Raw genomic sequence first — 15,217 nt, 5'->3', positions numbered from 1 at the left:
TGAATATACTTAATGATATTTCTATCACTATATCTGCCAGGGTTATCTCAAATCCAAATTAGAGGAATTCTAATGATTTTACCATATTTTATTGTTAAGTTATTCTTTAAGTTTGTGAGCACAAAGACAAATGTGCTCTGAAAAGCCTTATAATTTCAAGGTATTAAGCCCAAGACAGAACTTGGAACAGAAGATTATGAGGAGAGGAGATGTGTAGACATATTCTCTTTTCTGTTTAAACCATAGGTAATCCATCATGTACTTTTTCAGGCTTGTGACCCCTGAAAAAGAAGGTATAGAACAAGGAGAAGATTTGGTATACCGTTCTTTTCTCTTAACCCCAACTTTCTCCAAGCTGTTTGTATTCTCTCAGTCTCCTGTACCAAATGGAGGTACTTGCATTTCCTCAATGGCCATTTGTAAACTGAAGAGAGAAGGAGTATAGCTGTGAAGTTCAAGGTGGCAGCAGACAGCCAGGCAGAATGTGCCGTGAGGCCTTCTCACTTTTTGTCAGTCAAACACATGAGCAGTTATCACACAAGTACTTCAACTTCAGATCAGTTGAAGAGTACAATGATTTGGAATATTCCTCTCACTGGGATCCAAAAAAGATTATTTTTGAAGTTCAGGCATGCATAATAAATGAATGAAGCAGACCAATAATGAGACTGTGTCAACTGGGTAAACACATAGCTACTTACACATTTACTTTACAGCTATTTTTGAAATAGTCATTTCCATAATAAATTGTGCTATTGGCTTTCAGTTTGTGTCTCTAACTCAAGGGAATCAGAATTCCTCCCTAAAAGTCCTTTCTTGAGAGATGTCCCTTCAAGGAAGGCAGACACATCATGGGCTTCATCATGTTAAACTTCCAGAAATGCATCTGCTTAAGCTCCCCTCTGTCCTGCTATATACTCCCAGGAACCCTTCCTGGGAGTTGTCACCACCTTATTTTGTATTAATTTATTCACTTCTATATTTAACTATGAGTTTATTTATTTATTAGCATATTTTTTACACCCACATTGATTGTGGAACTGGAATCGAGGCTCAACCTTATGATAGAGAGCTTGAATGTGATAGAAGTTAAAACTTGGCATATGTGTGTTTATGGTGTTTTATGGAGGATAGATTACTTTCACTGCTTGATCACGTTTGACTTATATAGCAATCTCAGGAGGTTGGTCAGGCAGGTACTGTCCTCTACATTTTACAAGAGGAAACAGATTAAATTATATTTCCAAAGTTTCCCAAAAACTATGAAGCAGAGAGCCTGTAGTTTAATCTAATCTAAATTCTACTCATCCAAATGCTAGTTGGTTTTTTTTTTTTTGCCCTGTTATACCACGTTTCTTATTTTTCTTCTCTTTTTTCCTCTTCTTTATTTAGTTTTTTTCTCATACTACACTCCTATTTTCTTTTCTCCCTTCCCCCCCTCCACTTTAACTCCCTCCCATTTTCCCACCTAGCTCTTGTCATAGTGTATACTTTTGCCTATAAAAGTGAGTACACTAAATTTAGAAAATGTAGCATGTGCTTGGCAGCTGGTCATAGAAGTCATAGGCCAAGAGAAATGAAGTCCTCAACAGAACTTAATGCCAATTCTAGGCCTTGGAAGAGACTTAATTGGACACTGGGAAGGCAGATAGATTGCAGTGAGCTGAATGCAAATTAAATAACCCAAGCCTTAATTAGCTTACTGCTTAAAATATTGTATTAATCCAGGTATTGTCGATTTTCTAAAATTAGAAAATACAAGAGCGTCATTTTATTTATATTGTCCTGTGGGGGTACTCCATGTTTCAGATTGACCTTGCTCATATTAAGATAGGGCTAAACTGTTGATCATCCACGTGCGGAGAAAGCATGATGGAGTCTTAATTTTCTGCACTAGTTCATCTGTTAATGAAGAATTGAGTGTTCTCATTTGCTCCTTTGCAAATCAAGCAAAAGTATTTTCACTTTGCACAGGGAAATACACAGCAAGGGGCATCTTTTCAATAAAAAGAGGTGTGAGGTAAAGTGTGAGACAGCTTCCCAAGATGTACAAACAAACTAATTATCGTGACTTGTATAATTTTCCTTCAACCTCTTATCCAGCTGGGGGTCCGAGTTCTCAGGTGGAGACTAATCTAATTTCACTTTCACCAGACAAGACTGAAATCAATCTTCCTGCATCTGGCTAATTGTTCAACACACCTCACTTGACTCAAATGAAATATTCTAGAGAATCCCTAATTTCCTCTTTTCTGAGAAGGTGTACCACCATGGTTTATTTTAGCCCAGGTGAGTGAGATTTACCCATTTCAGATGGGATTTTCAACACTAAAGGAGAAATTATGAAATTCTCAAACCAAAAGTTAAGTGGTTTAATGATTTGTTTTTATTGTAGGTGATTGTAGTTGGTTTTTCAGACAAAATTCAAATAGGATGGCCAAAGGTATCTGATTAGCAACAGCATCCTAATGATGAGGATGTGAACCAATTGTGTAATATGCAAAGATAAAAAAACACAGAAGAGCTGTAGCATGTAGATTTCATTCAATCTCTTACATCCTTTGCTATAATCAATCACTTTCAGGACTAACAACTTATTTTTGCCTTGTGCTTTTCTTGCCTGTCTACATAAAAAAGACGTATTCAACATATACTTTATCAATTTCAGACTTTCACGGGCAATTCTGAAAAATCTGTCATTGAGGCTACATAAAATCAAACTTTGTATACTCCAAAATGATGATATTTTCCCAAGTTCTGCACCAGTTCCTCTTTCTCCTTAGGCATTCCATTAAAATTATTTCTCTTCCCATTTTTCCTCTCTCTTACGAGAAGTTAGGATCTGAAATTATGTTTTGCTCTTTACTGTGCTATTTTAAATGCCAAGAGAACTAGTTTCTCTGTTGTGACTATGGGCATTCACATGATCAGTGGACTGAAGATTGAAATGCTAGATGGTGCTGGCTGTTCAAACAGTGTTCATTCAGAGGAATCTCCTTTCTTCTGAAGGGCAAGCCCATGGAAAGACAGTCTTTTTAGAGGTAGAGACATTACTCTGTGCAACTCAGCTCACATTTATCCTTAGCTTGAAGACTGATTCATGTTTAGAGTTAGCTCGCTGACAGTGAGTGATTGCTAATGTCAGAAGTTCAGAATGAGGTACAGAAAGATAACATAAAGGAAAAAACTGAATTATAGTTTAACTTTTACAGAGCAAAAAGTATCATATTATGTGAAGGATATGTCCAGAAAAGAGAGATGGGTTTATTAAATGTTTTATGTTAAGTCTAACATTTTTATTCTAATAAAGTAAAAATATATTTACTCAATTAATACACTTTTTTTTGAGTATTTCCTCTTTCCTCACACTGGGCCAGCTACTTTAAGGGTGCAAAAGAAGAGAAGATATATTATCAGACCTCATGGGGAAAGGAAAAATAATTAATATGCTTAAACAATATTAACAATATAATGGACAGAAATGAATCACTGAAATCTGAAGTAGTATGGAATATGTCATTAATGAATTAATTCAAAACATACTAATGAACACATTGGTTGTGCCCATTAATGTGGTTTAATTTGGAACAATATAGTTTTATTTTGCCTTCATGAAATTATATGTTTATTTGAACTTTCATATGGAAGATTAACTTTATTTGGGTCTATGTGGGTAGACCCACATACCTGATCCACCTTGGATCAGGTAGAGTGGTGAAATAGTGTTGCATTAACCGTTATGGAGAACTTCAAATGTGTTCAGTATACTAACAATCACTTTCCTTGGATAACATCATTTAATCATAACAGTCATCCAAGATAGGTTTTTTAATTAATGAGGAAAATAAAGTTAGCACCAAAAGTATAAGATTATATTGTGATTTTGACTTAATATTTCTATGTCTAAACTTGATTTTTCAGTTAAAATGTAACTGAATTTGCCACATGGGAGAATAACATAAGCAAAGTAACATGTGGCATGATAGATGTTATGTTATGTTAACAAAGCATAAGTAACATACAGACTCATTTATGATTGGTGTTGGGTGGTGATGGGGTGTTCATGGAGAAAGAAAGGCCACATTGTTCAGCTTATAGAATGATAAGCAGTGTTTAGCTTTTGTTCTTGATTGGCTTAATTTCAAGGAACACAGATTGACTCAGTCTGTTTTAAGATGAAGATAATATGTTACAAAAATTTATATAGTCTGGAGATAGTCAGCCATGAAAAAGACCATGATAGGCACCTTACTAACTAAATTGTCTAGTTTTCTAAGAACCATTTTTCCTTTGTCTAATGATGAGTTTATTTTGGTTGGCCAAACTGCAGAACCTTCATAAATTTAGCTTGAAGAGTTACTGTGGCTATTCCATACCTTTCTACATCATTAATTTTCAATTCAATCCATTGTTAAGGGATTAAAAAGTTAGTATCTCCTATTCAGATTACTGAGTGATTTTCATTAACTCAATTTATCATTTTATAACAGAATATATCACAAGCATTTTAGTTAGATTCCAATTAGGAGATAAAACTCACATAGGAATTAGAAATAAAATCTTTAAAGAATTATTAACTATGGATTGATGTCAGTGAAAATAGTGGAGAAAGAACTATTGAAAATTCAACCCTACATAGATTAAAAAAGAACCTTGAGGAGGATGTCAGAAATTTTTTTCAGAATTCTGGAAAATCATAAAAGTCTTGCACCAGGCAGTGTTTATTTTTAAAAGTTCGGTCATATTCTTGAGAGTCTAGGTACACGAGTGAATGTGTAGGCCTTTGGATATGCGCATGAAAGACCTGAGAAGACCCTTAGGCTCTCACTTCAGAATGAGCTGCCTGCTCTGCCCAAGCAGTAAGTGAAAGCTAAGGCAGGGTTGTAAACCATCAGGCTGAGTGTTCAAGGTATGCTCCATATTGGTTGCAAGAATTAAGGAAATTTCTGTCTACTTATTATTTAGATGATTCCTAAGTAACCAATTAGAGACTTCAATGACCACATATGCCAAAGAATAAATAATTTATAGAATAAGTGATTTAGAGAAATCACTAAGTAACCACTACAACAAGCAGCAACAACAGTAAACTCTTAAGAGCAGCAGACTTGCTTTCCAGAGTCGCCACATTTTAGATTATTTAAAAAGTTTTTTTGTGTGTAACAAATTTCCAAATCTAATTTCAATAAAAAATACAAGACATGCAAAGAAATTTTTTTAAAAATGTCCAACACTCAGAAAAACAAAACAAAACAAAACAAATCAATAGAAACTGTCCCTGATAAGGCTGAGATACTGGACTTACTGTGCTTTAAATCAGCTTCATAAAATATATTTAAAAGTTAAATGGAATCATGTTCTCGAAACCATGCTCTAAAGCAAAGTAAGAGAACAATGTCTCACCAATAAATAGTGTCAATAAAGACATAATTTATAAAAATGAATCAAATATAAATGCTGAAGATAGAACTACAATAAATGAAATAAAAATTCACTGGAGGGGACCAAGAGAAGAATTCAACAGAAAAAAGAGTCAGTGATTTTGAAGATTGGTCTATTGAGATGATCTAGTATGAGAATCATAAAGAAAAAAAAATGGAAAAAAATAAGAAGAGCTTCAGGGGCTGTAGGATACCATCAAATGTACTGCTTTATGCATAATGGGAGTTCTAGGAAAAAGAGAGAGAAAAAAAGGAACAAAAATAATATTTGAGATATAATAGCCAATGTAGATTAATATCTTTCTTGAAAATCAAATTTTGAAAGTTTTAAGCTCATTTGTAGGACAAATTCAAGAGATCCATACCTAGCCTCACTATAGTGAAACTACCAAAAAGTGACAGACAATGTTGAAAGCAGCAAGACTGAAGGAGCTAATCTCATTCAAAGTATTGTCAATAAGATTTCTCACCAGAACAACACAGTCACAAAATGGCAGTGGGATACAATATTTACAGTGCTAATAAACCAAAAATTTGTCAACTAAAAATTTCAAATAAAAAACCCTATTCTTCAAAAATGAAGAAGAAATTAAGATATTCCCAGATTTAAAAATCAACAAACAAAAACATGAGAGAATCTATTGCTTGCAGACCTGCTCTGAAAGAAAGCCAAAAGCAGTACATCAAACTGAAAAGAAAGGACACTAGAAAGTAATTTAAATTCACACAAAGAATTTAATGACACCAGCAAAAATAACTTCTTAAGTAAATAAAGAGCAGTATAAATATATTTTTGTTTTAAAATGTTTTTTTCTATCTGATTTAAAAGACACCTACATAAATCAATAATTATAAATCTGTGTTAATGGGCACATCATATGTGAGAATATAATTTGTGATAACCCTCTAAAGGAGAGAGAAAATGGAGCTATAGAGGAGATAAATTTTTATGTTATTGCAATTAAGTTGGTATTAACCTGAATGAGATTATTGTAAATTAAGTTAATTATAACACCTAAGACAACTAAAAAATTAAAAAAGAAGTAAATTAAATAAGAATAGTAAAGTGTTACAATAGAAAATGTCTATCTAACATAAAATAGGACAATAATGGAAGAAGAGATGACAGCAAAAATCCATAATACCTGCAGAAAACAAATAGCAATATGGTAGATGTAGAGTCTACCTTACAACTAATTACATTACATATATAAGGCTTAAATTTCAAGTTAAAAGGCAGATATTAGTAGGAGGAATAAAAAGCATGACTCAAATATATGCTCTCTAGATCATGGTACAGTGAGGCCCTCTACTTTCCACTTCCAGGCAGATTTCTAGGCAGTTAAAGCTCCTACTCACTTGGATGGCCTGAGCCACCCATCCTTCCTGTGCAGAGATGTGGTGAAGCAGGGTTCTCTCCACTCTGTGCTCAGGAAGATCTCCAGGAATCTGGAGCACCTGTTCACCTGGATAACCAGCTGAATCACCCCACCCTTGCTCTGAAGAGATTGCAGTGTAGTAGGGCCCTCTACACTCCACACTTATGCAGATTTCCAGACATCTGGCGCACACCCTTTTCTGGAGTAGGAGTTTAGGATCCACACCACCATACAGAGAACTTGGGGCCAAGATGTTCCTCAGGTCTATGCCTATACACACCTCTGGGGCACTTGGTCGCCACCTACTGTGTCTCCCTCCATTCTGGTGATTGTACTTGCCATTGGAGGATCTGTAAGCAGGACTGCCTGGTCCAGACATGCGCATCTTGTCCCCCACCCTGGGATGAGCAGAAACCTCAAACCACTGTATGCTCCAAGGATAAACCCATTGTCTGATGCAACAGAGAGCTACTTCCAGTAAGCAAGGTTCAAGTATATGACCATCCATATTGGCTATAGCTGTCTCTTACCTATAAGTACCATCTACAGGCCTGTGGATCAAACCACACAGCCCAATATAAAACCTGCCAACAGAATTACACAGGGATATAGAAATAAAGCCAAAAAACAAAACAAAACAAAAAACTCTACCCAACAATCTCTACAGTAAAATCTCCTAGGGAGTGAGGAAAGTGAAAGAAAAAACAATTCTATCTTCATTAATATATGTACAAAATTAGGAATGCCACCATCTCCAGATGAGAAGACATCAGCATGAGAATCTGGCACCATGAAAATTCTGAATGTTTTGATATCATCCAAGGATTACACTAGCCCTCTAGCAGTGACTCCTAGGAATCGGCAATGATTCCAGTGACTCGTACTTGAGCATGGTGTATAATTCCTTCATATGTTGATGAATCCAGTTCACTTGTCTTTTGCTGTGATTTTTGCAACTATATTCTCGAGTATTGAGTCCCAGAATTGAATAAGTGATATAAATCCAAACAACAGAAAAGACCCTGGACCAGATGGATTAACAGCTTAATTCTACAAGACATACAAAGAAGAGCTATTATCAGTTCTATTAAAACTATTCTGAAAAAGTATTGAGGAGGACGGACTCCTTTCTAACTTATTCTATGAAGCCAACATCACCTTAACACCGAAATTTGGCACAGACAAACAATAAAGAAAACTACAGGCCAATATCCTTGATGAACATACACTCAAAAATTCTCAACAAAATATTAGCAAACCAAATCCTGCAACACATCAAAAAGTTAATTCACAACAATCAACTAGGCTTTATTTATGGGATGCGAAGCTGGTTCAACATATGCAAATCAATAAATGTGATTCACCACATAGACAGAATTAAAAACAGAAACCATATGATCATCTCAATAGACACAGAAAAGACTTTCAATGAAATCCAACATCCCTTTCATGATAAAAACCCTCAACAAATTAGGCTTCAAAGGAGCAAACTTCAAAATAATAAGAGCAATCTAGGACAAACCCACGGAAAACATCATACTGAATGGGCAAAAGCTAGAGGCATTCCCCTGAAGGAGAGGAACAAGACAAGTATGCCCACTCTCACCAGTCCTGTTCAACACAGTACTGGATATCCTAGCAAGGGAAATCAGGCCAGAGAAAGAAATAAACAACATCCTAATAGAACAAGAGGAAGTCACATTATCTCTCTTCACTAACAATATGATGCTATACTCAGAAAACCCTAGAAACTCCACCAAAAAGATTCTAGAATTGATAAACATTTTCAGTAAGTTTTTAGGGTACAAAAATCAGTGTACAAAAATCAATAGCATTTCTATATACCAAAAGGATTCAAGCTGAGAGCCAAAACAAGAATGGAATCACATTTTTAATAGCCATGGAAACAAAACCTAAAATATGTAGGAATACAGTTAACCAAGGAGGTGAAAGATCCTACAAGGAGTACCATAACAATGCTAAAAGAAATCAGATAACACAAATAAATGAAAAACCATTTAATGCTCATTGATTGGAAGAATCAATGACATTAAAATGGACATACTTCCCAAAGTAATGTACAGATTTAATGCTATTCCTATCAAACTACCAAGGTCATTTTTCACAGACTTAGAAAAAAACCTTTTCTGAGACTCTGTCTCAAAAAACAAAACACACAAATAGATTCAAAATAAAAGAATGGAAAGAGATAGACCATGCAAACAGCATAAAAAGAGTGCTTGGGGATAGCTTCAGTAATATCAGACAAAATTGACTTTAGTACAAAAAATGTTACTAAATACAAAGATGGACATTTTATTATAATGAAAAGATCAACTTAAGAAGATATAAAATTTGTAAACATATTTTTACCTAACAGAGAGTTCTAAAATATATGATAAAAGCATAATAAAGTTGAAGGGAGAAGTAAACAATTCAGTAACAATAGTTGGAAAATTATATATGCCACTTTCAATAATGGCTCGAAAAAGTAATCACTGAGAATATCAGCAAGAAATCAGAAGACATGAAAAGCACTATAAACAAACTATATGTAAAACATATCTACAAATGATATTCTCAAAATGGTAGAATATAGAATTTTCTTGAGTTGCATGTGAAGCATTCTCTAGAATAGGCCATCAAAAAAGGTTCAACATATTTATAGTAATTGAAACCATACAAAGTAGTTATCTAATCCCAAATGGAATAAAATTGAAAATAAAAGGAAATTTTAAAAAGTCACAAATATGTGAAATGTAAACAACATACTCCTAAATAACCAGTGAGTCAAATAATAAATTACAGAGGAAAGTGGAAAATATTTTGAGATTTATAGAAGTAAAAACACAACATATAGAAAACTATAGGATGCAACCAAAGCAGTACTCAAGGGAAATTTATAGCTCTAGACACTCCAAAAGAAGGTTCAAATTAATAACTAACTTTCGCTTTAAGAAATGTGAAATATCAAATTAAATTAAGCCCAAAGTAAACCTAAGGAAAGAAGTAACAAAGATTAGCACATAAATGAATTGAAGAGAAGAACAAAAGACAATAGAGAAAAATCAATGAAATCAGAAGTTGTTGTTTGCAAACAACAGCCTAATCAAATTTTTAGCAAGATTGACCTAGAAAAATTAGACAACTCACACTACTAAAATCAAGAATAAAAGGGGACATTACTATTAGCTCTAAAAAAAAATGAAAAGGATTCTAAAACTGCAAACCACTGTATGCTAAAAAATTAGATAATGTCGATGAAATGGACAAATTGTTGGAAAGACACAAACCATCAAAATCGAATGAAGAAGATACAGAAAAACTCAACGGATTTATCTAGAGACTGAATTAGTAATAAGAAACTGCCAACAACATAAAAAATCCAGGACTGGATGATTTTACCAGTGAATCCTACCAAACATTTAAAGATCAATAGAAAATAAAACTACAGATCAATATAACTTGAGAATGTAGTTGCAAAAATAACAGCAAAAGACAAATGAACTGAATTCATCAACATATGAAGGAATTATACCCCATGCTCAAGTGGAATTTTTTCTAGGAATCACAGATTTTTTCAACATATAAAAATTAATTAATTTGACACATCATATTAAGAGGCGGGAGGGGAAGGACACATGACCTGGATAATTGAAAAAATGCATTTGACAAAATACAACACCTCTATTTTTTATTTAAAAAACGCTGAACAAACTAAAAATTATAGAAACTTCCTCACCCTTGTCAAAAATGTAGAGAAATTGTAACCCTCATACATGGTAGTATGTATATATGTAAAATGGCACAGCCATGGTGGAAATCAGTTTGGTCTTTCCTTTAAAAGTTAAACATTGAGTTACCATATAAGTCAGCAATTATACTTCTAGGTATATAATCAAGGGAATTAAAAATACATGTTCACACAAAAACTTGTACCTGAATCTTTATAGCATTATTTGTAACAGTCAAATAGCAGACACAACTTAAATGTTCATCAACTGATGATAAAACACTATGTGGTATATTCATAGAGTGGAATATTACTCAGCCACACACAAAAAGAAAGCACTGCCACATGCTACAACATGGATGAACCTTGAAAACTATGCTATGTGAAAGGAGGCACAAAAGGCTACATATTGTGTGACTTGACATATATGAAACATTCAGAATAGGCATAGAGAAAGAAATCCACAAATGAAAAGTACATTAATGGTTGCAAAGTGTTGGTAGGCGAAATAATGGCTGCTTAATATGTGTAGGATTTCTTTTTGACCTTTGAAAGTGTTTTGGAATAGATGTTGGTCATTGTCACAAAATCTTGTGAATATACTAAAGAACTATTGAATTGTACCATTTAAGTTGGTCTTAATGAATGTTATAGTATGTGATTTATATCTGAATACATAATAATATTTTGAAGTATTTTTAATTATGACATGTGATTGGATTAAGTAGTAAGAAAAAAAGAGGGAGAATTCTAAAGAGTGAAGAAGTGGCACATATAGAGTAGGCTCTAGCTCTAGGATTAGATCTAGTGACCAAGGAAGGAACAGAATGTTAAAGCTCTCCCCAATCCCCTGCTCAGATCCAGACCTGTTTGGAGAGGGAACAACCATGGATAAAGGATGGTAAATAAGTTACTGAGATGTTGCAGCAGGACTTTTGTAAATTCTGCTTCTTGGGACATCAAGGAAAATTGCCCACTTGGAGTTTCTATGTTTATAACTTACTACAAAGCCTCCCAACAGTCTCTAAGAGAAGCGTTCATAGGAATGTGCCTCATCTCCAAGGGTGTCTGGGAAAGAGCTACTGACCACTGAGCTCTGAAGAAGCCACCTGCACTGCAGGAATGTGGCAAGAGGAACAGCTCAGATCCAAGAAGAGAAGAGAAACCCTTTCTTTTTGTACTGTTTATCTCCTGCCCTCTATTGATAGCACTTAACAACATGACAGTTGACCAAGGATAAATATTTACAGGGCCCATCTCTGTTATTGCAGATCTGGCAGTGAAGAATGGACTTGGAAGTGGGAGACAATACAATTGATAACTGGAACAACAGATAACAAAACAGCATGTAGATTGATTTTACTTGGGATATGTGAATCTTTGAGCAAGAGCTTCCTTAAATGGGGGTTTGGGCAGACAGACATTACTGTGACTTACTTTGTATGGATTTCATGCAGTCAAAAATGAGAACTATTTTTAAGACTTTGAGGAAGCACATTCATTTTGCTTGTACTTTATTGTGCCATTGTATAAAGTGTCCCATATTCTCAGGAGTTTGTGGGCTAAATATGCTTTATATTCAGTAGCTAGGTAATTTGAAACATTGACTCCATTCAAATAGTTTAAGTCATCAGTTGCCTAGCTATTGTTTTCTTAATATAGTTATTATAACCCAGTTCATATGTAATTCATAGAATCAAATGTTTTTGATTCTTCTTCCCTTTATTTCACTTACACCTGTTTAATTAAACAATCTTATTGTGTGTATCTCCTGGGCCCTGCTTCAGGGAGGATTTTCTACATATGCAGTTTTCTACAGAAACATGGTTGGCATTGTACATTAATTATCTTATACCTAATAATGAAATTGATGACAGTAAATACCATCTAATATCGCTATGGTGTTCAATGTTTGCCAACCATTTTCATGTACATTACTCCATTAGTAAGACCATAATGAAAATATAATTTTAATTGGATTAAAAACGTATTTCGAGTTCCTTTTTTGCCACATATTCATTTTTTAAAGTTGTTCAAATAGTTTATTAAACAACTTTCATTTTTACCAGGTGTGGAATAGTTATAATAACACCTGCCTATATATAATACAGGGGTAAATAGGATTCTAAAGTGTTTTACAAATATGAGTTACTATGGTTGTCATTATTCCAATAGAGAATATTTTACAAAGTGGCAAATTGAAGTATTTCTATGTAAGTCTGATATGGTTAGACTTTGTGTCCCCACCCAAATTTCATCTTGAATTGTCCCCGTAATCCCCACGTGTCAAGGAGAGACCAGGTGGAGGTAATTTAATCACGGGGATGGTTCCCCCCATACTGTTCTCATGATAGTGAATGAGTTCGCTTTAGATCTGATGGTTTTATAAGGGGCTCTTCCCCTTCACTCAGCACTCCTCCTTCCTGCTGCCTTATGAAGAAGGTGCCTTTCTTCCCCTTCAACTTCCACCATGATTGTAAGTTTCCTGAGACCTCCCCAGTTATGCTGAACTGTGAGTCAACTAAACCACATTCCTTTATAAATTATCCAGCCTTGGGCAGTTCTTTACAGCAGTATGAAAATACAAAGTCATTTAGAAAAAAATCTTACAAAAGTAGAGACCAGTGACTAAGAAGATAGACAAACAGAAATAGAGATAAAAAGAGAGAGAAGAAAAGAATTCATGTAATTAATGAGAAGTACCAAGATTGACTGATATTCCTGGACAATCTTGTGAAATTTCCATTTAACCTGTTCATACAATCAGGGGTAAATCAACATGGCACACATTGACAGTTCCATAGGCCAGCATATTCCTTATGTCTTCTGAGAAAGTAGTTCTATAAAGTAGTAATTTGTCTTTGTATTTTGTTGGTGTTTTTTATGTTAAGGAGAAAACTATTTAATTACATTTACTTAAAGAAAAATGTATTTATAATTTAATAAGAAAACTGAAAGTTGGAAAGCTGGGTTCTAAGTATGCCAGAATCACAACAACATAGTAATCAAGACAGTAGTGTACTGGCATAAAGAGAAATGTGTGGATCAATGGAATACTTATAAAAATTACAGGCACTATAGAGAAGGCTCTTTTATCAGGAATACCAGCCTTCTCTGTCTCCCCAGAAGGAAACACTGTCATTTATTTGGTCCTAATCTTCTAGATCCCTTGAAACTTATTTGTCAACATACACATACACACATATTCACACACATGCACACAATGCATACATCTGTACACAGTATCATGCTGTTTATGTTGTCCTGGGTGTTAAATCAATAGCAGATACTGGATATTTATACACAGTAAATTCACATTCTTCTTTTCTACATGGTATTCCATAGCATGAATATACTACAGCTTATTGTGTGATTCTTCTATCAATGAATAGTCAGGGTTTCCTCTCCCCAAAATGTATCTCTATTACATATAATGCTTCAGTAAATGCCCTTGTGTATGTCTCCTTATGAATCAAGCATTGTTTCTCTCATACAATGTAGTAAAATGAAATTTCTAGGCAGTATACCATGTGCAGGTTAATTTTTGAAAGCTATTTCCCAATTGTCCTTCAAAGTAGCTAAACTGATATGTCCTCCTCCTGGCAATGAATGAGAGATGTCTATCCCCACAGCATCAATAATACTTAACATTATCAAAATTTCCAATTGGTCATAATCTGATGAGTCAAAAATCTCTCTTATCTCTTATTTGTTTTCCCTGATTACTAATAAGTCTGCCTACTTTTCATGTGTTTCTTCTTCTATAAATTGCCTATTCATAACCTTTGTTAATTTTCTATGGGAAAAATTTACTTTTTCCTAAAAACTGCAAGGATTCTTATGTTCTATATTACTGAACTAGAAAACTCTGACCATTGTAATAAAGAAAATTGTATAACCAGAAGGAGCTATAGCCATAGAGTTCTAGTCCAATTATTTTGCTTTTATATTTGAGGAAATTAAAGCTAAGAGAAGGAAGATGGGTTCCTACATGAAACGAGATGAGTTGAGTGTCAGTGTCTGGTATAGAAGCTGGATTTCTGAATACTTGCCCAGTAAATTGTGCAGAAAATTTTGATTCAGAATTAGGTATAAACTTATTTCTAGATTACATTTAGTAGCCTAATATCAAAACAATGAAAGGATTGCCACACAAAAATTTTAAATTTGCAAAATTACCTGATTTGGAAGGCAGGGCTTGTAACATATTTCCTGAAGTTAAACTACAAAAGAGATAAAGATCAAATGACTTTACAGAGTCTGTTTCTAATGGTTCAAAGTACTTAATCAAGTTCCAACCTGATGTCTTATTCATTTAAATGGCCATTTTCTTTCTATTATTTTAAAAGCAGAGAAAGATAATTTAAAAGAGACTGTAGGGCTATCTAAATTTTCTCATACTTCATAGAGGTGAAAATAACCCTTAACCTAGAAGGATAAAGCCCTGAATTAAGAGTAGTTTATACAAAGGACAAATATTCTCTACAGACCCCAATTTCTTTTGAAAGTTGCCAACTTACACTAAAATTTCTTCGTAGCAGAATTGTACTTTAAAATAACTTTCGGGAGAGAATAGAAAGTTGCTTAATATCCATATCATTAGCTCGCGCCATAATTTGCACATTGTTTTTGTCTCTTTTATTATATTTAAAATGTAGTTTTAA

Source organism: Theropithecus gelada, chromosome 13 (assembly GCF_003255815.1).
Source record: "Theropithecus gelada isolate Dixy chromosome 13, Tgel_1.0, whole genome shotgun sequence".
NCBI classification, from domain to species: Eukaryota; Metazoa; Chordata; class Mammalia; order Primates; family Cercopithecidae; genus Theropithecus; species Theropithecus gelada.
The sequence above is the reverse complement of the archived record's forward strand: the minus strand, read 5'-3'. Positions refer to the sequence as shown.